A 26,976-nucleotide genomic window follows, 5' to 3' on the forward strand; every position below is an offset into this window, starting at 1 on the left:
ATAGAACGCCACACCACTATGTCTTTGCAAACATTCTTCGCCTCTTCCACGTTCATGCATCTCGTCATACATACCCGCCGATTATTACGACTCCTAACCTGACCACTTTCAAGTATTTGGCATACCTGATCGTGCCATGTTTTTCTCGGCCTTCCTCTGCTCCTTTTTACAATTACATTCGCCTTATAAATTTGTTTTACCGTTCTTTCTTCACTCATTCGTTCTACATGTCCAAACCATCCAATATCCACCTTCACTGGTTGAATCAAATAATGACTTTTTTCGAAGAAGTTCTTACGAGATTTGGTTTTTAAATTCGATAAGTTAAAGCTTATCACGCCAATTAATGCACTGATGAAGTAGTTGCAAATTGCATATTTTTAACTCAACTCCTAATATATGCGTCAATTTGACATCAAAAACTTATAACGTATAACGACGTTAGTGCCCAGAGAGCTTTAATTTTTTTTTTATTTTATAATCCTGGACTGCTATCCTTTGTATATTTAATCAAGTTAATATCGTTTATATACGGCACAGTACCCTATGCATCATTGAATGAAAAAAGAGTTAGTGAGAGAGAAACTCAAGAAAAACACGCGGATAATTTGATCTACAAAACAAAAAATGTGAGTATCTGTTTTATTAGACAATATAATATTTAATGCTTCAGAACGAATTACATTTTGATCACTTTTGATGTGGGAATACACATTTCACACAGCGATTTTTCGTATAACGAAATTGCTCGTGAAACGAATAAAGTACGTTATGCGAGGCATGACTGTATTTTATTTACCCTGTACTGTCGCAATTATAGGCACCACAACAGACTTAATGTATTTTAAAGCAAAATTTATAACTCGAATAAAATTAATTCACCTTATTTATTATTCAATATAAAACTCACTACTTCGTTTAATATCTGCTTTATTTAGGTTTTTTATTTCTATTTGTATAGACTTTGAGATGGCGCTTAAGAACTGATGAGCATGGAAAAGTTGGTTTTAGCAGATGAATGCAGGTGAAAATGCTTTCCTAATTGGGTTTCCTAAGTGCAAGGGTTGTTTTTATAGCCTCCAGCTTACCCGAGGTGGTACATCAACAAACTGTGCTGAAACGAAGGGTCAAAGGATCCCACATTGCTGTTACTGTCAATGTCCTGAATTTTAAAGTGTCTCAACTAGTGTGACATAATAATAAACTTGTACTTACTTTATTGTAATAATGAATAAAACCATTTCACTTATTGATTTGGCAAACACTTTGTGGTAATATCTATTAATTCTTAATTTAATTTATACTTCGTAAATACAATGTTGAGTGGTATTTACCAAGTAAAATAAAATTAGAAAAATAATAAAACTCTTGTTTTTAGTTAAGGTAACGTTATTTTTTATTCAAGTTTTAAATTATTTTTATACAAGTTTTAAATTGTGCCCTTTATTGTTTTCAAAAATATTGTGATTGCACCAGACGATATATAAAATTTTATATAAATCACACAACTTTATAAATATATTAAATTTTTCTGTAGTTATAAATAATAAGAATACATAATTGAGAATATAATTGCAATGAATTATTAAAATTTGAACCAAATAACGTCATAAAACTGTGACCTTTTGAATCAATATTTCATCACATCATAGCATACAAAAAGGAGAAAAAGTCTAGATAATTACAAGGCTAACCACCTGTCATAGAGTGGTCTAAGTGACCATTTTGTACTCTGTGTAATATACACCATACTCCCCATGATTTACAGACATAAAACTCATTTTTCTCAAGTTTTTTTTTAAATACATTGCGTAGTGTATTGTAGTGAAAACACACAGCGTATTTTTCCAGAAAAAAATTCATCCATGAATAGAATCCAGGGTAATATCCATGAAAAAAATTAGTCGGTAGAAATTTTCATAAATGTAGGTTGGGATTTTTTTCCGCATTATTTTACTATGTAGTTAGTTTACAGCCAATATTTGTGTCCAAACCTTTGTTTATGTGTCTTTTATTTCACGTACAAAATTTTTAGAGTATCCAAATTATTGTTTACTTGTCTTATAAATAAGTCATAAAAATTTTGAGGAGTATGTAGCGAAATAAGTAGAATCGAGTTTTGTAACGCCACAGTAACATAACCTACCCTCAGTTAATTCGAGAGAGAGATTGAGCTTGCGTTTACCCCCATCCCCTGTAAGTAAACAGAAATGTGAACTAATGCAACTCTAATTACAAATTAAGCTTTGTACGTACATTTTTGATACCACTTCTTTTCCGGATTAAGCTTTAAATTTTATTTAAGAGGTTTTAGCATTTACCACATTCTATTTTATTATTATAATTATTAATTTTTAATCTTTTAGAATTATAAAGTAATTTAACAGGCGTTGTACAAATATTATATTCACTCATAAAAACAAAAACAAAAATCGTTGAAATAAAAACAATTATGCATGTCGCTCACTCCTTTCAAGAACGTCATAAATCAAAAATCGTCAGTTCTCAGTTGTGCATGTTTTCAGAATGCCCAGAAAATGTACTATATCCCAGCAAAAGAGGTATATTTTTAACTTTATATTTGCCCGCTTCAGGGCAGAAAGTGTTGTTTTTGCATTTTGATAAAAAGGTTTTGTTTAATTATTTTTTTTAAATATATATTTTTTTCAAATGGAGAAAAAACCCTTAGGTTAAACCTAAAAAGATCTGTTGCACAGTAAAAAATTCAATAAGTGGCTTGGAAAGGAGTTAGCGATGTGTGAAGTGGAGGATTGACCACCTTGGCTTCATATATTAAGGATCAAGATAACACTGATTTAATATAATGCAGTGCATTATGCAGTATTAGGTAAAGCAGAGGATCAATCAATATTAATTTATTGTAGTACTATTATGTAAGCAATACTGCCATTAGTTGTTTGTTTTAAAAACAGATTATGTTATTGCTATTGTTTTTATTTAATAAAATACAGAAAATGTTTATTTAATATACATTTTATGAATTGAAACAAACAATTTACATTTCAATTGAGAAATAATAAAATGGGATTGATGGAATGATCTTAAGAGTAAATGACTTATTCAATAATTTAGATGTTAAAACCAATACAATTATATTTACAAAAAAGTCAGGATTTTCCTATTTGTGTCATTTACGAATATGTTTTATAAATAAAGATTGAATGAAGAATGGTTATTACTTTTTAATATACCTTTAATATTTATCTACATGTAAAAACATGTAATAAATATTGGGAAATATGGAAATTGTAAAACAGGTAGATAATTTCGTTTATTTGAGAAGTATGTTCTTTTATAGATGGAAAAACTGATAAAAATAAAGGCTGTTGAGTAAAATTTGGGAACGTGGTGAATGGTACTCTAAAATCACTTGCAGCAAATAAAAAGGGGCACAGCAGAAGCGAAACAACTGGGAGTGCATGACAGAGTGTTGGTATCAACCCTAATGATTGGAAGTGAAGTATGGAGTTGTCGAAAAAAGCATTAAAGTATTATTTTGACATCTCAACAAAGATGAAAAAGAATATAGAAGTTTGGGTATTTACGGGACTTACGACCATCATAGGCTGGTTTAAGTTATCACTTTACACACGTGCATCATTTACTCATTTTATTGTGTCAAAATAATTTCATAAATAACTCCTATAACAAGGGATTATACAGATTTGTGAACAAGTATTTGGATACACTCAAAATGTTGTAAAGCATGAAAGTAAACTTCAGTCGATATTCTATTATTTATTCTATTTTATTCTATTCTATTTATTTATTCTATTTTATTCTATTCTATTTATTTTTCATTTTATAGTCAATCATTCATTTTAAAATTATTTCGAATTTGGAAAATGAAATATTTTGTAGAAGAATCAAGTTTATCAGTAATATATTAAGAAATATTTTTTAAATAAAAATGAATTTTCAATTTGGTATGTTTGTATAATACATTCGAATATCGATTACATTCATTACAAATTCATTTAGAATTTTGACGAGACAAAGAAGTTGGCTTTTTGTAATTTCTACATTAACATGTAAATGTACCCATCAATGGTATGAATATGCAAATGAGATATTTTGTATCTGTATTCATAGAGAGTCTTGGAGAATTTATCCATGAGATCTAAAAGTAACATTTATCCTACTATTAGTATTCATTAACAGAAGCTCCCCCGCTACAACCCCTCGGAATAATGAATGAATTGCATTTTCATTAAAATTTAAATCCGCTAAAACGAAGATGAGTATAAATTTGAAATTTTCTTCCTAGCACATAGAAATTGAAAATGGAAAATTTAGCCAAACAGTTTTTATAATTCATAAAATTTATGGAATATTTTCCTTTTTAAATATCGCGCTAAAATAATAAAGTAGGATTTACGTCCTTACGCTAACAAATAAAATTGATTAAAAAAAATAACAAAATCCTTTACAACAACTTTAGTATTTACAACAAAAATGTACACTTTTGAATTAATATTGGTCGTAAACGCTGTAAAAAAACATGGTTTCTCTACTTTTAAAAGCCTTATTTTATTATTAACAAACATGTATCTACTTTGTTTATGTAAATATACACTTGATACACTTCTTTTTCGTGAGTCGTAATCTTTGTGATGATTGACAATCTTTCATGGTCAGTCTCGACCAGTCTCTATTCTCCGCTCGTCTCTTCAACTCCGCGTACCAACTACAACGCATTTCGGGGATAATTTTGGTCCATGTTGGTTAAGCGGGGTCGTCCTCGGTAATTTATCCCTTTTATTTTATTCTTCACCTTGATTTACGAATTTGAAAAAAAAAACGAAATCACTATTTGAATTGATCTGAGACGTGACATTTTTTGTATTATTTGAGAATATTTACTACGTCAAAAATTTAATAAAAAGGAATATTTCGACGTTTCTAGATTTAAGTACCTTATTCATGAAAATGCTTTTCAAAAAACACGTACAAAATCATATATTGAATATCCACAAATCATTTTTCTTTTTTTAATTGACCGTCGTTTTTTAATTTAATTTACAACATTTTGAGTGTCTCCAAATACATACTTGTTCACAAAATCTGGATTATCTCCAATTATAGGGGTAATTTTCTATTATTTTTAAATAATATGAAAATAACTCCTATAATTGGAGACAATCCAGATTTTGTGAACAAGTATTTGGACACACTCAAAATGTTGTAAATAAATTAACTGGTCAAATGATAAGCTAAAATAATAAAAATGAAAATGGTATTTTCTGGCGTTTCTCATATACTTATGTGATTATTATTCAGGATTCGGATCTCACATACTAATAAAAGAGTTTCTGCTCAATAAAAAACTATTTTTCATCTCAACAATAGATGTCTCTAGTGAAGCTCTAATGATTGAAGAACAACGTTTTGAAATTGGTTCATATATAAAGAACTCCCAAGAATTTTAATAGTGTGGTTGTCAATAATGGATAGAATTAGTGAACGTTACACGTGTGTAAAGTGATCACTTAAACCAGCCCATGACGGTCGTCAGCCCCAAATTCTTCTACCTCTTTGATGAGATGTCAAAAAAACTACTTTAATTAAATTGAAGTGCAACAGCAACGATGTTTTTTAAAAATATCTGTTAAAATTACATTATATATTTAATTTACATAAACTCTTAAGTTAAAATAGAAGTAAAAAATGGCATCAAGTAAAAAACACGACATTTCGGTTTTATATAACTCATTCACATTTCAGCGCGTAATAAATTTAGATAATTCTTTCATGAAAAGGGCCTCTCAGTGTCCAATATATCGTATTGATTGACTATAATAACATTTATTGGGGATGTGTTGAGTCCACTTCCCTTTAGGGGAAGTCCGGATGTGTCGCCAGTAAATGAGGCGCGGGAGGGAGGGGGCGGGGGGACGTCGGGGAGACTAATGGAAAACCCCAGGGGCGCTTCGGGAAATATTTTTTCATGTGATTAATTTTCCATAGCGCCAGTGTAGCATTAAAGGGGACCAGCGCTTAAGGGGTCATTGTTTTAACACAAAAAAAACTTTATTTTTTGCAAAGGAATATTTTTATACAAAATCGTTCAATTCAAACGGAATATGATCACGTCATCATGTTTATATCTCAACAGAGATGAAGCAGAATATGGAAGTCAGGGTATTTACAGGGTTGACAATCTGAAAAGGCTAATTTATATTATCACTTTATACACGTGTAAAATTTACCATTCCTGCGTCGAGTTGTGGTCCCGTGGTTAGTGTCGCGGAATCTTGAGTCAGAGTTTATCGGTTCGAACGCACTCTACCACAATTTGATACCTATTTCTAAGAATGAGCCGCTTAGGCTCACAGAAATATTATGAAATTGAAATATTTTTTTAAATAATAAAAACATAAAATTTTTCCCTTTAAAAAAAACATCCTCCTTATCATTTATCGTTCACTTTGTGTAAAACCACTTAAAAACACTACTTCATGACTACCGCTTTTGGAATAATCGTACACCAAAGCCTGAAATAAAAAAATATGTAATTAATTAATGCAATGCATTTCAAATAAATGTTTCAAACAAGAAATATTTTAAATTATGGAGAAAAAACAAGATAAAACCTTGATGATACGTGATTGGTTTAAAAAGAAAATTTCTGGTGGGTACTAATGAAATTTTATTCAAACTTTATTTTTAATCATGTATTACACAATCCACGCACATCGACGGGCATGTTCAGAGGTTGTAAAGCCCATTCGCCCCAGTATATGTAATAGTAAAAAAACAGCAAATTTTAAAAGTGCAAAACTTGATTCCTTTTTCAAAGCAGGATTACTGAAAGCAAGCTCGTTGATTTTAAACAGCAACGTTACTTCACGATGAGGGTTCGAAGACAATAAATACAATGTTGTTTGGGTCTCTTATTGTTTTTTTTAACCATTATCCACACCCAATAGTGCATAGGGCACTGCATCATATAAACGCAGTGTTATCTTGTTCATTAACACATGAAGGAAAGATGATCAGCCCTTCGCTTCAGGTACCAGTCCAGAGGAATATTGAATAAATATTATTGTGAAAAAATCACTTATATTTATTTCACCCCCCCTGGGAATCAAACCCGGGACCTCTAGTACGGTAGCCTAGCGTGCTAACCATTACACTATGGAGGTGGACAATTTTATTGTTTACTTTTATCTTAATACAGTGTTCATATATTTTTTAACGAACTTTCGGCTTTAACGGACTCCCCTACTCCTAATTAGTATGTGACGTATATCGAGATTTTACTGTTCTGTAATTGTTTTATTGTGCCATTCAACTTTTGACACGTCACTGCTTTCAAAGTGAATCTTTCGAACCTTTATTTGTTTATTTATTCTACCTTAATCAGCCCTTAGCTATAGACCACTTGCATACAAGCACTTCTCAAAGTCTCCTTTATAATTCTGGTTGAAATATTTCCTAAAAAAAAAAACAAAAAGTTCAGCAAGTTTAATTCTTCCAAAATTCAATGATTTTTAACGCAGACCTGTTGTAGGCTAGTTAAGTGATAACTCTGTGCGAGTGTTTTTGCCTAGAAATTTCACTCATGAATTACATGAAATTATAGTAACTTTAAACATAAAGAGTAAATCCACTCACAAGTAGGCATAGACTTTAAAACGTATAAAGTTTAAGCCTGAGTAGGGACATGATAAACGGTGTTGCATAAGCCGTAGCTAGATTTCAGAGTCACTTGGACGTTGGGTAATTTAAAAAAAAGTGATCACTCTTTACACGTGTAACATTTACCATTCTACATATGAATTTCCCTATTAATCTATTAACCTATGAATTTTTGGTTGGTTGGAAGATATTGCTTTTTAGCAATAAGCCCGCTAGTATTCTTTTTTATTTATGGACATGAAGTTTAAATAAATAAATTAAAACCCCACTTCTATTTTTGGAATATCTGCTTATATTATTAACACGACGTGACGCTTTTACGTGTGAATTCAGCGCAGCCATCCATAGTTGATTTAAGAAAACTTTCATTTAGCAGAGAACCATTTTAATTTTTTGATGAATGCAATATCGTAACTGTATTATTTTACATACTGAGGAGACGCCTGAAAACATGATTTTGAATTTTATGTAGCTTATAATTTTACCGCTTATTTTATTTACAATATTTTGAGCATGTTTTAATACTTGTTCACAAATCTGAGATTCTCCAGACTTTCATATTCTTCTTCATATAAATTAAGATGTGAAAATGATTTTATTTTACTTTTATGTCACTTATGAGAGACAGATATCGCTATCGCACATCTAAAGGTACACATACACACACATGCATTTATATTATTTTTATTTATTTAAACATTCTAAATACATAAGTTACATATATAATATTCCCGATGAGAAGTTTCCATTACTCATTTTGGGATTTCGGATTAAGGTTAAAAACACATAAGAATGTAACAAATTAGAAAACACAGGGCAATATGTAAAATATGAAGCAATAAAAGTTACAGTAAATAGACATATTAAAAAACTTAAAGTAAGAAGCATGTTTAAAAGCTAAAATGAGAAAATATAACTAATCACTAACACAAATATATTTCCATAAAACATTTTTTCAGTTCATATAAGTGGAGAATCCCAGATTTGTTCAAAAGTATTTGGAACAAACTCAAAGTTGTAAGTATATCATAAAATCATTTTATTACTTTAAAAATAAAAATATTTAAAGCTTTAGAACCGTTTGCATATCGTTTTGGGTTTGAGTCGCCGCGTGTGTTTGTTTAGTAAAGACGCAAACATCTCATGGAATCGAGTTTCGTTTAAGGCTTGTCTGGATCATGGAGGGTCTTCATTTGATTAGTCCTAACGAAGGTCTGCTTCGGCTCTTTAGACTGGATTATAATAAACCACTTAAAAATTTCCATTGCGAAATAACGCGTTAAATAAAAGGCCAGTTTTAATCATGATTAGCTTTTTATGATACCAAATTACGATATCCCTGATGATAGACTGCCTAAAGCGCAGTTCATCGAGACTTGATTTTATGATCTGTATTTTTTTACCATGTAAAAAAAATACAGATACATGTAAAAAACTTTGATTACAATGCAATAAAGTACAACTTGCTTCAAGTACATTGTCCATAAAGTCATTAAATATTAAAACTAAAATTAAAATTGTATTGATAAATGGATAATAGAAGTAGACAGATCGGTATTAGATCGCATTATTCAGCCATGACGTTTTATATATATATATATATATATATATATATATATATATATATATATATATATATATATATATATATATATATATATATATATATATATATATATATATATATATATATATATATATATATATATATATATATAATTATATATATTTATAATATATAAATAATTTTTGTAAATATGCTCTCATTACCGAGTGCATATAACCGTAATCTTTAATTTGTAATTATTTATATGATAATAGGCTCTTGTGCCGAAAAATGAAAATATAAATAAATAAAATTACAAAGGCATAGCAGTATTTACCAATTAATAGCAGTACCAAGAAAAAGTCGTATTAAAGAAATGGTTATGTTTACCAATTAAAACATAAATTAAAAACGAATAGATATTACCACAATGTGCCGAATCGATTGATGAAATAAGTTAAATGTTAACATTTAATATAATGTAACTTTTTTATGTTGGGTGGTTAAAAAAACCTCACTTGAAAGTAGTTGAGTTACTTCAAAAACATATTTAGTAATACTCGTAACAAGTTTATTTTTTATGTTACAGTTGAAACTTTATAATGATGTTACACGAGTTTCGAAGTTATTTTTTTAATCGTGAAACTTTTTACGAACTTTTGAACTAATTAATGATCGTTGTTTTATCAAATTAATTAACGCTGGCAAATCAAAAGTTATGGTTGTTGAAAGAGATAAATCTACATGTAAAATATTAGGAAATATGGAAATTGTAAAACAGATAGATAGTTTCGTTTATTTGGGAAGTATGTTCTTTTATAGATGGAAAAACTGATAAGAATAAAGGCTGTTGAGTAAAATTTGGGAACGTGGTGAATGGTACACTAAAATCACTTGCAGAAAATAAAAAGGGGCACAGCAGTAGCGAAACAACTGGGAGTGCATAACAGAGTGTTGGTATCAACCCTAATGATTGGAAGTGAAGTATGGAGTTGTCGAAAAAAGCATTAAAGTATTATTTTGACATCTCAACAAAGATGAAAAAGAATATAGAAGTTTGGGTATTTACGGGACTTACGACCATCATAGGCTGGTTTAAGTTATCACTTTACACACGTGCATCATTCACTCATTTTATTGTGTCAAAACAATTTCATAAAAAACTCCTATAACAAGGGATTATACAGATTTGTGAACAAGTATTTGGATACACTCAAAATGTTGTAAAGCATTAAAGTAAACTTCAGTCGATATTCATTTAGTTGAAACATAATCTTTAAGATGAGTATGTGGGGTAAAAGGGTATGTATGATTGATGTTCAGATGGTGAAAAAAGGAAAGAATACAAGGCTGAGAAAATCATTATCGAAAAAATTTAAAAAAGATGCGTTAAAGATGGCTAGGACATGTGAAATGAATAAGTAATGAAACAACGGTAAAACAATATGTGGCACAAGTAGTTGAAAATAGGATCAGAGAAAGACCGAGGAAAACTTTACATGATCAAGTATTTTGAATAATTAATGTGGTCGAGTCAGCAGTGTATGTGTATATACATATGAGGAGACACCTGTACGTTAAAGAGACAAAGATTGTTTGCGAAAACAAGTACTATGCGGCGCACTATTCTATCTGCCTATCCCTGTGAGGAAGCAGCGTGATGGTTATTTAGTTATCAGTTTGTTTACAACATTTTGAGTCTGTCCAAATACTTTTTCACAAATCTGGATTATCTCCAATTATACGAGCCATTTTTCATGTTATTTTCTTCTTAAAATAGATGAAGAAGAATATGGAAGTATGGGCATTTACGGGGCTTAAATATATATAGAACTTCCAAGAGCAATTTTAGCAGTGTGATTATTAGTAGTAGTGAAAATTCTAGCGATCCTTATACAATGTTTCATAATTGGATCATATATATAGAACTTCTAAGAATTTAAGTAGTGTGGTTGTCAATCATGGGTAGAATTGGTGAATGTTACACGTATGTAAAGTGATTATTTAAAGACTATGACATGACAGCCATAAGCCTTCCATTTTCTTCTTCACCTATGTTGAGATATTAAAAAAATACTGTTTGTTAATTGATGACTTCAAATATTTGTTCCAAAACATAGCTCTCAAAAATTAAATGGTCTTTTGTAAAAACAATTTTCCCTTACGTCTAAAATTAGAAGCGTGACTCAGGTATGCCTCAGATGGAAAATCCTCGTGATTTTTTCAGAACACTGTCGCGTCACCTCCTTCCTTCCCGTTTCCATGACAACATCTGGAATACAGAGCCTCGGCTTCCGGAGTGAGTCATCCCCTTCCCTTCGTCTTTACTTAACTGATCTCTCTATCTGCCAAACAATGAGCACCTCCTAATAAATCTAACTTGTGTCTCGGTGAAAATTACTCAAGTGATTGACACGTGATGAGAAATCATTTGTTACGAGTACTTTGGTTGGTAAACAATACAATTTTTTTTCATATGATACTTTTTCATTTTTGTTTTAGAAAAATAATGTGACTGTGTCCTCAATAGTATTGAGTAAAATAATTATTTTATTACCAATCATAAATAGTTTTTATTCAACGAATACCCTTTCTGAGTTCATGTTATACTATATCTTTGTTAGCTTCATAGAGGAAAGAATATCTATTTATTAACTTTATTTCAAACCTTAAAATTTTAGATTTATGTTTATCTTTTAAACAGATTGATCTTTTTACATGATATCAATTTATGCAAAGAATTAGAGAATTAATAGAATAATACCCAACATATTGCAACAAAAACAATTCATTTTATTTATAATTATATCATATTTCATAACTTTCGAAAAAATAATGTTAATTTGGACTAAAATTCACAATTCCACGTAAAAAAATGAATATATGAATTGTATTTTTTTATTTTTTAAGTTTAGTTATACATTCATGTATGTATTTTTACTGGACACAGAATATGTAGTTACATAATATTAAAAAATATTAAGATATAAAATATATAATAATTTTAAATTTTAATTATTTTTTTAAAAAATACTTTCGATATACTATTTTTTTTTAATATTGGTACTTATTCATAGAGGTATATATTAACTTCCGTAAACATCAAACATTGAAAAGAAAACCAAATAATAATATTCAAACAAGTTGAAAGGTTAAGTCGAGTTTATGTTGTATCAACGAGGGAAACTCAACTTTTCCATAAAAACGCATCTGAAAATGTTCCATAATGTTGTCACAATATCCCTAACAGCAGAAATAATTCCCTTTATTGAGTGAATTTTATCGAAGACGAGATCAGTGAACTCCCCGAAGAGTACTACTCTCCCCTACAAAACATGGAAACGTCTTTTGTATCGGTTATGATAAGATTAACACATAGGTAACAATGTATGTGTATGTATATATTTATTTATACATTTTATTATTATATATTTATATGAAGCGAATGTATGTTGTTGGAAAAGAAATAAACTTTCAAGTACTTTAAGTAAAGTGAAAGTATTTCAAGTACTTGAAAGCGGTTAGGTCAGGAGTCGAAATAATCGGTGGTTATGTATGAGAAACAGCATTATTGTGGAAGAGGCGAAGAATGTTTGCAAAACCAGAGAGGTTTGGCGTTTTATTTTCTCTGCCTGCCCCTTCGGGGAAGCGGCGTGGTGGCTAGGTGGAGGTGGAATCACAAAATAGTTATGGAACCCTATAGGTTATCAACGATGATTATTTACTTTTTTACTACTGCAATTTCTACTACTAACGTCACGCCGTTTCACTGCAAGGGTTGGCAGAAAGGATGGAACGCCAAACTCGTCTGTCCTAACAATCTTTACAATCCTAGCTTCCTTACCACCCAAACTTCTATTCATACATACCGTCCAATTACGTAAAATTTTTGTATAAACACATTTTAGGTTTTGATTGATCCGGTCAATTGGTTTGGATTTTTTTAAATTATTCATTCATTCTGCCCATTATTGAACATTTAGGTCATGATGTTGGATTCCCTTTACATGCGAGTATTTATTTTATAGATTTGGAAGTATATCTGATAGAGCTGTCATCAGCCGACATTTTATGAAGTATGAAGCTTTCTCAGACGTTGAAAAATATCTGTCGGCAACTGCTAAAAATGGTTCTCGAAATGCCGAGAAATTTCTTCTACTTCTTTTAACCCTTATTCTCAATGGTGCATAGGACAATGAATCGCATTGACGTACTTTTATCTTGATCGTTACTTACATTATGGCAACATAATCAATCCTGCGCTTCAGGAACCAGTCCAGGGTAACATAAACTGAATTTTAAGATATGTGGACCATCGTAAATTATTATGGCCATAAATAAGTGAAGTAAAAATTAACGAATAACTTTAAAAAATGTATTTCCAAAACCTTACTTGATTATACATCGCTTTATTTAATTAATTTTAAACATTTTATTTTCTCGCATAACTTCCAAAATAATGCGAAATATTCAAATTTCACTTAATGGGATAAGTTTCCTCATAATACTTTGGGCTACTTCAGATATTGGTTAAATTTGGAAATTGAAGAATGATTTTTCACCTAAATTTTCTTAAAATAACCGTAAAACCAATTATCGTAATAGGGTTTATTGGATTTGGGGAATTTGGACTATTTTACAGTAAAATTTATTGAATAAACTTTTTATACCTTTTAACGTTGGAAAATATGTATACGTCGTATTCAAGTGAACATTTTTAGACGTTTTTTTTTCAATCAGTCAATTGTATATAAATACACGTGTATAAATCTTCATAAAAAATCATCAGCGATTCCTAAATAACGACGACACCCGGTCACTAGTCGAATAAAATGAAGTTGAAAAAAAACCTTCCTTCTATGCAAACGTTAAATTCTACCTCCAAACGGACCAATAAAGCCATTTAATATTGATTGTCTTTTGTTTTACAAGGTAATTGATGAATAAAATCTGCGAAATAGAATACTTACTCAACTTAACCATAGATGGATCTTAAAACTCGCATGTGAAAGAAGGTGTCAATTGAAGGATAAAACAACTTCCAAACGTTCAGTGGAGTGGTTGTCAATCTTAGGTAAAAAGGTCAATGTTACAAGTGTATTAGGTGATCAATTAACCAAGCCTACGACAAGTCGTAATGCCCCTTAACTACCCAAACATTTCCTTGTTCGTCAAATTAAATAATAATGGTGAATTAGACATGAAATCCTTTAATTGATTATCAAAATATTTTAGAGCAATGTTTAAAGTTGCCATTGATTCCTCGCTAACCATGTATATATATATATATATATATATATATATATATATATATATATATAGGGTCCGCCATCTAAAGTTTTTTTTTTCAACTAGTGCTTATTTCGTGAATGGTAACACTTAGCTCATGTCTGATTTGACAGATAATTAGTTTTATCCTTCCGCTGAGCGAATATGGTTGTGTATACGCTTGAACAACGCTGGAAAATATTGCGACATTACTTTGAAAATCATGGTAATGTTGCAGAATGTGTGCGAAAATTGCGTACGGTTTTTGGAAGAAGAGAAGCACCGTCAGCTCCGTATGTTCGTTATCTTGTGAAAAAAGTGAAAGAAACTGGCATCCTCATCGATAAACCAAAGCGTGAAAAGCCAAAAACAGTGCGTACACCCGAGAATATCGATGTTGTGGCAGAAAGTGTGCGTGAAGCGCCATCAACATCAATTCACCGTCGTTCTCAACAATTGAACATTTCGGAGACATCATTGAGACGAATTTTGCATAAAGACCTTGGTATGACGCCATACAAAGTCCAATTGGTTCAGGAGTTGAAGCCAACTGACCATCCAATGCGTTTTCGCTTCGCTGAGTGGGCCTGCGATCGACTTACAGAAGATGCCGATTTTGCCAAAAAAATCATCTTTTCGGATGAAGCTCATTTTGATCTTGGCGGGTATGTAAACAAGCAAAATTGTCGTATTTGGGGCACAGAAAACCCGCACGCATACATTGAAAAGCCGGTACACCCAAAACGAGTCACTGTTTGGTGCGGATTTTGGTCCAGAGGCATAATTGGGCCATTTTTCTTTGAAAATGAGCAAGGAGTGGCCGTTACAGTCAATGGCGATCGTTATCGGGCCATGTTGAACGGATTTTTGTTCACAAAAATTGAAGAGGAGGATATTGGCAACATTTGGTTTCAACAGGACGGCGCTACGTGCCACACAGCCGAAGCTAGTTAGTTTTTTTTTTATAGCATTTTCAAAAAAAAAAAGTTATTTGGCGGACCCTATATATATATATAAATGAAATAAAATACCTAGGTACCAACCTATACATTTTATTAAGTACTTACAAATAGTACCTACATAAAACAGTTCTACCACTAGATGTCGCATGCGTCGCACTGAATAAAACAAAAGACATCAGATAGAAAAAATATAATATTGTTAACTGTCAGAATCAGATAGATAGAAAATTATTGTAAAGATTAATTAAGAATAAACTTTTATTGTCGTTTCTTTAATTACAAAGCAACACATTGTTTATTTTATTATTATACACCCACTTCACATATTATTTTCACCCAATTTACGAAGGAAAATATTACCACGTTATATATATATATATTGTGTATACAATACATCGTGATCCATGGTCCTTAAACCAAATACAGAAAAGTAAATCTACAAAGCCAATTATTCGTGTCTTGCATGTTAATTTCAATAAAGACGTTTGCATACACCCACGTTATAAATTGTAACAGCGAAATAATTGCAAATTACACCAATCACAGGCGTCTGTTGTCAGAAACAAACGCCGATATTATAAATTGGTTTCACGACGATGAGCTCGTACATTTTCCAAAGGGAAAATACGCCGAGGAAATGGGATTTTCGAAATGGTGAGCCCTAGAGCTAATAAACGGCGTGTTTCAGGGACCGCAATCCTGAAAACGAAATTACGCGACTTACGAAATTACAGTTTGGGCAACAGATGCTTATTGGCATTACAGGGTGGTTACAAACTACGTGTCTTTGTACACATTTATTATTTCATCACAAAAGTCTAGATAAATCAATTATAAAGCGAGCGTAAGCTAAGTAAGTATTTTTTAAAAATTTAATACTTGAATATACCACTTAAATGAATATACCACTATATTACTTTAATAATTTATTTATATATATGACTAGTTTAAAACTTACAGATGTTTTCATCTTCTGGTAAAAATTGAAACTTTAATCAAATGTTTAAATTTTTTAAATAATCAACATGTCATTCCACAAAGCTTAAAAAAAAGACACACTCAAAATATTAGTTCACTTGAAATTAATATACACCGGGGTGAGTTTATTTAGTGTGGTAATTCCATTAATCCTGATTTTTAGAAAAGCTCGTTTTTATTCCCCTTCACTTTTGAATTAACCTAGTCTCAATTTTGAAAAATACAGGTAAATGCTACCACAGTTATATCAAATATTTTTACTATGGATTAATATCACTTTTCGGCATTTAACAACTTAATATGATTGTAATAAAAATTAAGAAATATGGTTTTCGAAGAATATAAGTTCATCCTGTTTTATAATATTACAGTTGAGAATTGTAAGGAACCATAGATGGTGGGTAGTATAATCGCTTCAACCCTTCACCGTGGTACAGCATTATGTAGTTAGGTACAGTATATCGCTTCTCAAATATAATTCCCACATTGTTCTTAAAACTGTATTTGAGAAGAATTAAATAAATTTCAAATACATTGCTGAAATGATTTTATCAAGTAAAATCCGTCATTTTTGGGTAGTATAATCGCTTCAACCTTTCACCGTGGTACAGCAGTATGTAGTTGGGTACAGTATTTCGCTTCTCAAATATAATTCCCATATTGTTCTCAAAACCGTATTTGAGAATAAGGAAATAAATCTGAAATACAATTTAATTGTTTAAATGATTTAATCAAGTAAAATCCGTCATTACTAAACATGTTTTAAAAATAAATATGAAACATGTGTATAAGATCATTTTTGAGTTTATTTAAGTAAAGAAGACTACTTTCGAGAACTACAGATGTTCTCGAAAATATAAGTGTTTACATTACTAAACTTAAAAATTGTCTTATAAAAGCATTTTGTTTTTATACTTAAATCATCATTTTACTCTACAAAGTTGAATCAAATCGATAAATAATGTACCTTTAATATATTATACCTTGAATGAATATACAAAAATGAAATATAGGGTCCGCCATCTAAAGTTTTTTTTTCAACTAGTGCTTATTTCGTGAATGGTAACACTTAGCTCATGTCTGATTTGACAGATAATTAGTTTTATCCTTCCGCTGAGCGAATATGGTTGTGTATACGCTTGAACAACGCTGGAAAATATTGCGACATTACTTTGAAAATCATGGTAATGTTGCAGAATGTGTGCGAAAATTGCGTACGGTTTTTGGAAGAAGAGAAGCACCGTCAGCTCCGTATGTTCGTTATCTTGTGAAAAAAGTGAAAGAAACTGGCATCCTCATCGATAAACCAAAGCGTGAAAAGCCAAAAACAGTGCGTACACCCGAGAATATCGATGTTGTGGCAGAAAGTGTGCGTGAAGCGCCATCAACATCAATTCACCGTCGTTCTCAACAATTGAACATTTCGGAGACATCATTGAGACGAATTTTGCATAAAGACCTTGGTATGACGCCATACAAAGTCCAATTGGTTCAGGAGTTGAAGCCAACTGACCATCCAATGCGTTTTCGCTTCGCTGAGTGGGCCTGCGATCGACTTACAGAAGATGCCGATTTTGCCAAAAAAATCATCTTTTCGGATGAAGCTCATTTTGATCTTGGCGGGTATGTAAACAAGCAAAATTGTCGTATTTGGGGCACAGAAAACCCGCACGCATACATTGAAAAGCCGGTACACCCAAAACTAGTCACTGTTTGGTGCGGATTTTGGTCCAGAGGCATAATTGGGCCATTTTTCTTTGAAAATGAGCAAGGAGTGGCCGTTACAGTCAATGGCGATCGTTATCGGGCCATGTTGAACGGATTTTTGTTCACAAAAATTGAAGAAGAGGATATTGGCAACATTTGGTTTCAACAGGACGGCGCTACGTGCCACACAGCCGAAGCTACGAAGTTTTTTTTTTATAGCATTTTCAAAAAAAAAAAGTTATTTGGCGGACCCTTTACAATATATTTTTCACAACATATAATAAATATTTCGATAATATTTCTTTTAGAAATTTTAATCATCATAATAGCTAGAGCGTTCGGGGCTACATACTCGTACTGGTACAAGTTATTAACAAAGGTTTTGAAATCATTGCCCATCAAAAAGGAATGGTTAATTAAATAAAAATGTATATCCAAATGCAGGCCATACCTTTGTGGGATCTTTTTTTGTCTTAATTTAAAATAATATTTTGTGTATTTGTAATAACATTATGTTGTTAAATACAAAAAAAAAATAAAGAAAATTTTAATAAATTGCAACATCAAGGTAATAATTAATAAAGTATTATTTTTTGACATCTCATCAAAGATGAAGAAGAATATGGAAGTCTGGGCATTTACGGGGCTGACGACCGTCATAAGCTGGTTTAAGTGATCACTTTACACACGATAGATGTCTCTAGTGAAGTTCTAGTGATTCAAGAACAAGGTTTCTAAATTGGTTCATATATATAGAACTTCCAAGAATTTGAGTAGTGTGGTTGTCAAAAATGGGTAGAATTGGTGAATGTTACACGTGTGTAAAGTGATCACTTGAACCAGCCTATGACGGTCGTCAGCCCCGTAAATGCCCAGACTTTCATATTCTTCTTCATCTTTGATGAGATGTCAATAAATAATATGAAAATAACTCCTGTAATTGGAGAGAATCCAGATTTTGTGAACAAGTATTTGGACACACTCAAAATGTTGTAAATTAATAAAGAGTTATTATCTCTATCGATAGAATATATTTCAAAATCCTAATTTTATTTTTAGATTAATTATTTTAATTTTTTAATGATTTTTATTTGATTTATTATAACAATAAATTCAGCTCAAGATTTTTTAAAAATAAATATTAATCCTAACAGTTTGGGGTTCGTCGACTCACGGATACGTTTCGAATCTCGTTTTGTCTTGTTGAACAAAGTTCTAGATCTTTAGTGTCCCGCAAAGTACCGAGAACTACATGCATACTTGTATAATAATTCCCACTGATTCAAATTAAATTCATAAAATGGACCCTAAAATATGGCATTATATCATAATCGAGTCCTGAGCTCGCAATTATTCAAACGAGTACATATGTCGCTCACTCCTTTCAAGAACGTCATAAATCAAAAATCGTCAATTTCCAGTTGTGCATGTTTTTGGAATGCACAAAAAATGTACTATAACTCAGTAAAAGCGGCATATTTTTAACTTAATATTTACCCGCTACAGGACAGAAAGTGTTGTTTTTGCATTTTGAAGAAAAGGTGTGTTTTAATTATTTTTTAAATATACTAAATATTTTTCAAATGGAGAAAAAGCCTCCAGGTTTTACCTAAAAACACTGTTGCATAGTAAAATGTTCAATACGTGGCTTAATATTCTTTTAATACATTGTATTATATTTTTAAACTTTAAAAACGTTCTACTGAAAAATCAAGTTTTTTGATTTATGACGTTCTTGGAAAGGAGTGAGCGATGTATGTACATACATATATGATTTTCGCCATGAGTCAAGTAAAGACAGATGTATTATTCGACCAAAACTTCAATTAAAAATTAATAAACACGATGTAAACAGATTTTAACAGGTAAATTTGTATTAAAAAATTGATTGAGATAACAACAAAGTGAATGCCGAATCAATTGATGAAGCAACAAACTAATTTTAAGAACAATGTTTTTTTTTTTAATATATGGTAGTTGCATTTTTTTTAAAATTTATTCAATAATCCTTGAATATGTAGCTAAGCAAATATTAGCGTAAGCTAAGTAAATATTTTTTGTTGTTGTTTTTATATCTCATAAAGAAGGATATGGAAGTCCGAAAATGACCGTCATAGGGTGGTTTAAGTTATCACTTTATACACGTGTAACATTTATCAATTTTACCAATGATTGAGTCAAGTTTTTCGAAGTTCTAAATATATAAAACTTCAAATATTAGTCAATCAAACATTTCAATAAACTCCCTAAAGAAATTTAAAAAAAGATGATATAAAAATACTTAAGAAAAAAATTAAAGCTCTATACATTTAAATCTTAAAAAAATATACAAAAAACTATTATATCTTTTATTATATAACATTAAACCACGAGTGTAAGTCCCTCTCCAAGCACAAGAGCACAGACTCTTTTATGGAGAGGCACAGCGAATCGAAATATAGTTCTCCATATGTATAAATGATTCAAATGTATTATGTCATAAATAAAAATGTAAATATATTAAATGAATAAAAAATAAATAAAAAAATATGATCCAATTTTGAAATAAATTTTTAATATCGTTCTAACAGAGATAATACATACAACAAAATTTTTTCGAGATGCGATGAAAGTTAGTAGAACGCGACGCTTTAAAATACATTTAATACGAAAGAGTTTGAATATGACCCACATTATTATCTTCCAAGTGAAATACAAAAAATAAAGTGTACAAACGATATACTTTACAAAATAATACGAAACTCTCGGAGCGCTTAATCTCATGCCCGGGGCATTGTTCGCTAAGTGATCATCTCTCTAAAGTGGTGCGTCGGACCGCCAGGGCGTCGCGTCGCCGTATAGGCGCCGGGCGCTATCTGCGGCGTCGGCCGGACGTGACGCGTACGGTCTACACTTTAAAGTGTTTCGCTATCGAGCGAGTCGAGATTAATGGAATTTACGATAGAGCTAAGTACCGCTGTTTGCGGTTTAAATTGGATAAGTTGCATACCATTTCGTTGCGATTATGGACGATTACAAATGTTTAGCGGTTATTGACTATAAATTGTATTCTCTGGACTCAAAAGTACTTAATGGGAGATGTTTTATTCATTTACTATGTGTTCTTTTTAATATTTCAATTGTATTTTCAAGACTCAAGAGTACTTAATGAAAGATGTTTTATTCATTAATTGTAGTTTTCTTTTTTAAATATTAATTGTATTTTCAAGACTCAAGAGTACTTAATGAAAGATGTTTTCTTCATTAATTTTAGTTTTTTTTTTTAAATATTAATTGTATTTTCAAGACTCAAGAGTACTTAATGAAAGATATTTTATTCATTAATTGTAGTTTTCTTTTTTAAATATTAATTGTATTTTCAAGACTCAAAAGTACTTAATGAAAGATGTTTTATTCATTAATTGTAGTTTTTTAAATATCAATTGTATTCTCTAGACTGAAGAAAACATTATGAGAAAGTTTTATTCGTTAATTGTAGTTTTCTTTTTTTTTTAAATATCAATTTTATTCTCTAGAATCAAGAGCATCTATGCATGTAAGATGCTTCCCGAATTATTTAACATACTCGGAGACGCCTTAAAACATAATTATCAATGTTTATGAAGTTTTCAATTCGACCAGTTATTTTATTGACAACATTTGGGTTGTGCCCAAATCCTTCCTTGAATATCTGGGTTTCTCGATTTAGGAGTTTATTTTGACACTTACATTTCATTATGAAGATTTGTGAACAAGGATTTGAACACATCCAAAATGTTATAGATATATACTTCCAATTTACATACACAGCACTTTACACTTTCTAACTATTCCAAGTTTACGTCGGCTTACTGAGAGCATAATAAATAAGTTGTTAAGTTTATTTTATAAGCGTGTTTAGCTGATTCAATCAGAGATAATAGGTTAGCTTAGTACTGAGAAACTTAGACGGAGAGAGGGATAACTTTATAGGGTAAGAACTTTCTTAAGGGATGGACGTACGAGATGAGTCACAAGTTGTCGGTCCAATGATATTAATTTGGAAGACACACGTATTTTTATAAATAAATAAAAATACCACCCTGAAGGTAAGAAGTCCATCTGCGCTCAATATTTTTTTAGAATATTTCTAACAAGAATTTAGTTTTTTTAGAATACTCGTTTATATTGAAAAAATGTTTTATTTATTATTATATTTTCTATTTATTTTTAAATTCCCTTTTAAATTACCTCTGAATAACTTTTTTTTAAACCATATATTTATTTCGAGGAAAAACTTTATTTCAATACAAACACGTTTTTAAGAAAAGAAAATCAATGATGTCAAATGTTACCAGGGTGTAAAGCAAATAAATACTAGGCATTAAGGCCTATTATTCGTTGAATAGCAATTTTGTTTTCACCCGGGTAACATTTGACGTAATTGTTTTTAACACCGTTTTTATATTTTAAAAAAATTAGTTTTTCTTTGAAATAAATATGAGATTTTGAAAAGGAAAGAGTTAGTGAAAGGTTAGGAGTTAAAAATAACATGAAAATATTTTTTCAATGCATATTCTAAAAAATAAACAAAAATTCAAAATGCATTCTAAAAAAAGTTGGGCGTGACCTGAGGTCTGGCTATATGCATGTCCGGAAGGTAACTAAATTTAACTTAATTTGGCCTTAAGAGATTATGTTCTTAACCCAACTGGGATCAACAGAGTTCATTTTGTTTGGTGCTAAATTGTGTATTTATATCTCATGCACTCAGGCCCGTCTCATTCGCCCCACAACTAAACGAAGGTGACATGCCATCCGTCACTTTTCTATTGATATTGACGATGATGCATGCGGCGCAGACAGCTATGACGAATTACTGATGTGTGTGCGGGTATCCTCTTTTGTATATATTTATCAAGAGATGTCACTGAAAAACGTGAACTGACTGAACTAATGATATATTTATAAAATTCTTTCTTTTGTGAACATTCTTCAGAAACTAAAACAAATTGTTTTTTTGACAGACGCTGTCAATTAGCACGTTGATCGCCATGTCAGCCACCGGTGGCCGACACGGCTCAATTGGAATACATCGGTGTCGGCCACCGGTGCCTAACGCGGCATACCTTACATTAGAATGTCGTTATGTCTCTCTGTATTAAACTACTCTTAAATAGTTATTTAAGGGTGAAAAATACTAAAATCTAAATAAAAGTTCACATTTGAGATATAAACATGACTTTGCAATACCAAAATGCAATACCAAACAATTCCGACAGAACTTTAAATATTTGGGAACTAAGAACTTCAACAACCTTCCGACAGACATAAAAAGACATAGAAAATAAAATAAAATAAATTGTATATTCTCGTATATTAATCTAAGAATGAAAATAACACAAAAAAATAAAAAATAAAAATAATATATATACATATATATATATATATATATATATATATATATATATATATATATATATATATATATATATATATATATATATATATACATATATATATATATATATAAATTATTGTATTACCAACAAACATAACAAACAAGTATAAGTCCCTCTCCAAGCACAAGAGCTCTGTCTGTTTATTGGAGAGAACTGCGTTTTTCATTTAAAGATTGTTGGTAGAAATATTTTAAAAAAATAATACATTTTTTAAACTTTTGTAACTTATTAAACATATTAAATAATAAAATAATAAAAAATATATATCTCTGTAAAAAAAATATTTAAAAAAGAATAATTTCATGATTCGAGCACTCAACTTTCATTTCGATTTGTCAAGGGCTTCTACAAATTTTCATCTGTCTTTCTCAAAGTAGTTTCCCATAAATATACCGTGAGTTTCTTTCGATTTGGGGTAGTACCTTTTAGCATCCGGTAGTTACTTCCGAGATGGACAAGAAGGGGATGAAGTCGCAAGTCAGATGGGGTAAGATGTAGGTAAGGAAGTATATCATTTATGATTCACAAGCAATTTCATCGTCTCTGGCGTAATCCAGGTAGATGTCCCGCTATTCCCCTAAATCAGAAGGAAACTTTCCCCGCTTGAACTCTGAGCCAAAGTGCTTTAACGTTAATACGGGACAACGAGTATTGACATCACGCAACCTTTTTAGGGTTATGGACTGTGAATACTAAAGAATGTGAAGGATAATTGTGAATGAAATTTCATGGACGCGTCACGTTTATAAGGCACATTTCGTTACGCGAGAGAGTAGAAAGATATATCGTAGAGAGGAGAAAGAGAGCTATAAGTATATTCCGACGCCACTGGAGTGGAACAAAATTGAGTGAATATTTCAAAAACCAGTAGGTAACATGTTAAAACTTTTTACTGCAAGCGTCATCTGTTACAGCAACTCAAGCAATACTTAACATTGTTCATCGTAGACAGCTTGCTTTTTGATGTCGAGTATAACAATAAGAATAATAATAAAATTAATAATAATAAATAAATAAATAAATATATTTATATGCTTACATTTTAATTTATATTTTACATAAAAATTTTCTGTATAACATTAGCCTCAGTTTGAGTGAAAAAAAAATAGTTTTTCTTGTAAAAAACTGTGTTTTGTGAAGAATTATCGAAAATATTAACTTTATCTTTGTCAATATTCAACAAATGTGTTAAAAGTGCGTTCGATGGTTAGGCGATTCCCAGACCCGAGCCGGATACACCACGTGTGACCAGTAATTTGACGCTCGACGGACCCAAAGGAAAGTAATCCATCAATATAACTTTTATTACTGTTTTGTCCAAAAATGAACAATGCTTTGACTTTATTTTGTCCATGCCATTTAAGTAAATTGCTTAAAACGTCGGAATATGTGTATGGAGGATAGTAAATCTAGGATTGTTTACACAGTAGAGAACCTTCTACAGTTTCAGAATCACACCGCAATTAATACATTTAATAGAAGTAACATACTTAAACATAATTTAAATTCAAATAATCTTTATCAGGAAAGATACATCCGGAAAAAAAGATACAGAGGATGTCGCGGAGGCAGAAAGCATAAAGATCTACCGGAAATCTTAGATACTGTAGGCATTGAAAGTCAAGGAAATGCGAAGCCAAATAGGCATGTAGGTAAAGCATATCCAGTCTCGATTGGTACATGGAACGCTCGCTCAATTAATAATAAGATCGATGACATCTGTGATATAGTAGCGGACTATAAAATAGATGTTTTGGCTATTACTGAAACGTGGCATGAAGATGGCAACTCTGTCACCATTAAACAGCTCCGTAGCAGAGGTTTTGATATTATTGAGCGGGCGCGCAGGTCCGAAGATTGTAAAAAACGTGACGACCTTTCGTGGACAAATCATGGCGGAATAGTTATACTTACAAACAATAATTTTAAACTAATGAATATAAGATTACCTTTGTTCTCGAGTTTCGAATCCATTTGTTGCAGAATAACAGTAGGAAGTAAAAATTTTACTCTTATAACAATTTATCGGCCCGGCTCTAAGGCACCGACTACTAAATTTTTTTCAGAAATAAAATCCCTGTTAGAATGGGCGGTTACTCGCACAGAATTATTAATTATAACTGGAGATATAAATATTCGTTTCGACCGTGAAACAGATTCAGCGACCAAACGCTTTAATGTACTTCTGAGTGATTTTGATTGTCTTCAAGAAGTAAATACCTCAACTCATAACGCAGGGGGTATATTGGATGTTATAATACGACGCAAATGTGATGAACATATTGCAGTCAATGAAACAGACATCGGACTGTCAGATCACAAACTAGTACATGGCGAAATCAATATCGGCAAACCCACCCCTATCTACAGATCCTTCACATCACGGTCGTGGAGGAAACTAGATATTAATAAATTTAAGACCGATATCTCGAACTCCTTAATTGGTCTGGATACTGATCGTAGTTCCAAGAATGTCGACCAGCTGGCTGATTTGTACAATGGTGTACTTTTCAGCTTGATAGACAAACATGCGCCTTTAACCACGAAAACCGTTCGTAAAAGGAAATCAGATGCATGGTTTGACGAGGAATGTCGACATGGAAAACAAAAACTACGGCGTTTTGAGCGTAAATATAGAAAGACGCTATTAGTTTCAGATCGCTTAAAGTGGCTCGAAGCACAAACCACTAATAGATTTTTGATTCAATCAAAACAATCTGCATATTGGTGTTCGAGAATTAGAGAACATAGGTCGTCTCCGAAACTCCTGTGGCAAAGTCTGCAATCTGTCCGCGGAGATTGTGAACTTAAAATCAACACACAAGCCACTGCTTCCGAATTCGCTATTTTTTTCAAAAATAAAATCGAAAATATTCGGAAAACAACATCATTGGTTAAAAATCCAACAATTTCCTGTAATGCCTTGCAGTATCTGAAAATTTTCGAGTCCACAAATATAAGTGAGGTAACAAAACTTATTAATGCTTTGCCCAATAAACAGTGTTTACTGGACCCACTACCGACATGGCTTTTGAAAGAATGTGTTAACGAGATTGCTCCATTTATAAGAGATCTTATAAACATGTCTCTGGAGAAAAGCATTGTTCCAAGGGCCATGAAAAAGGCAAACGTTACACCACTAATAAAAAATTCTCAGATGGACTCCGAGGACCTTTCAAGCTACCGCCCAATTTCCAACCTTCCTGTCATATCAAAAATAATAGAGAAAATTGTTGCCCATAGACTGACAACGTATGTTGAAAATAGCAAGTTGTTTTCAGAGAGGCAATCGGCATACAGGCGATACCACTCTACAGAGACAGGCGTAGTGAGAGTACTGTCTGATATAGTAACTGCTGTGGATGCTGGTGACCTTGTTTTGGTTTCCTTTTTGGATATGAGTGCTGCTTTCGACACGGTTGATCACAATATT

Source organism: Brachycentrus maculatus, unplaced genomic scaffold (genome assembly GCF_059751285.1).
Source record: "Brachycentrus maculatus isolate JH-2025_06_01 unplaced genomic scaffold, ASM5975128v1 h1tg000992l, whole genome shotgun sequence".
Classification (NCBI taxonomy): Eukaryota; Metazoa; Arthropoda; class Insecta; order Trichoptera; family Brachycentridae; genus Brachycentrus; species Brachycentrus maculatus.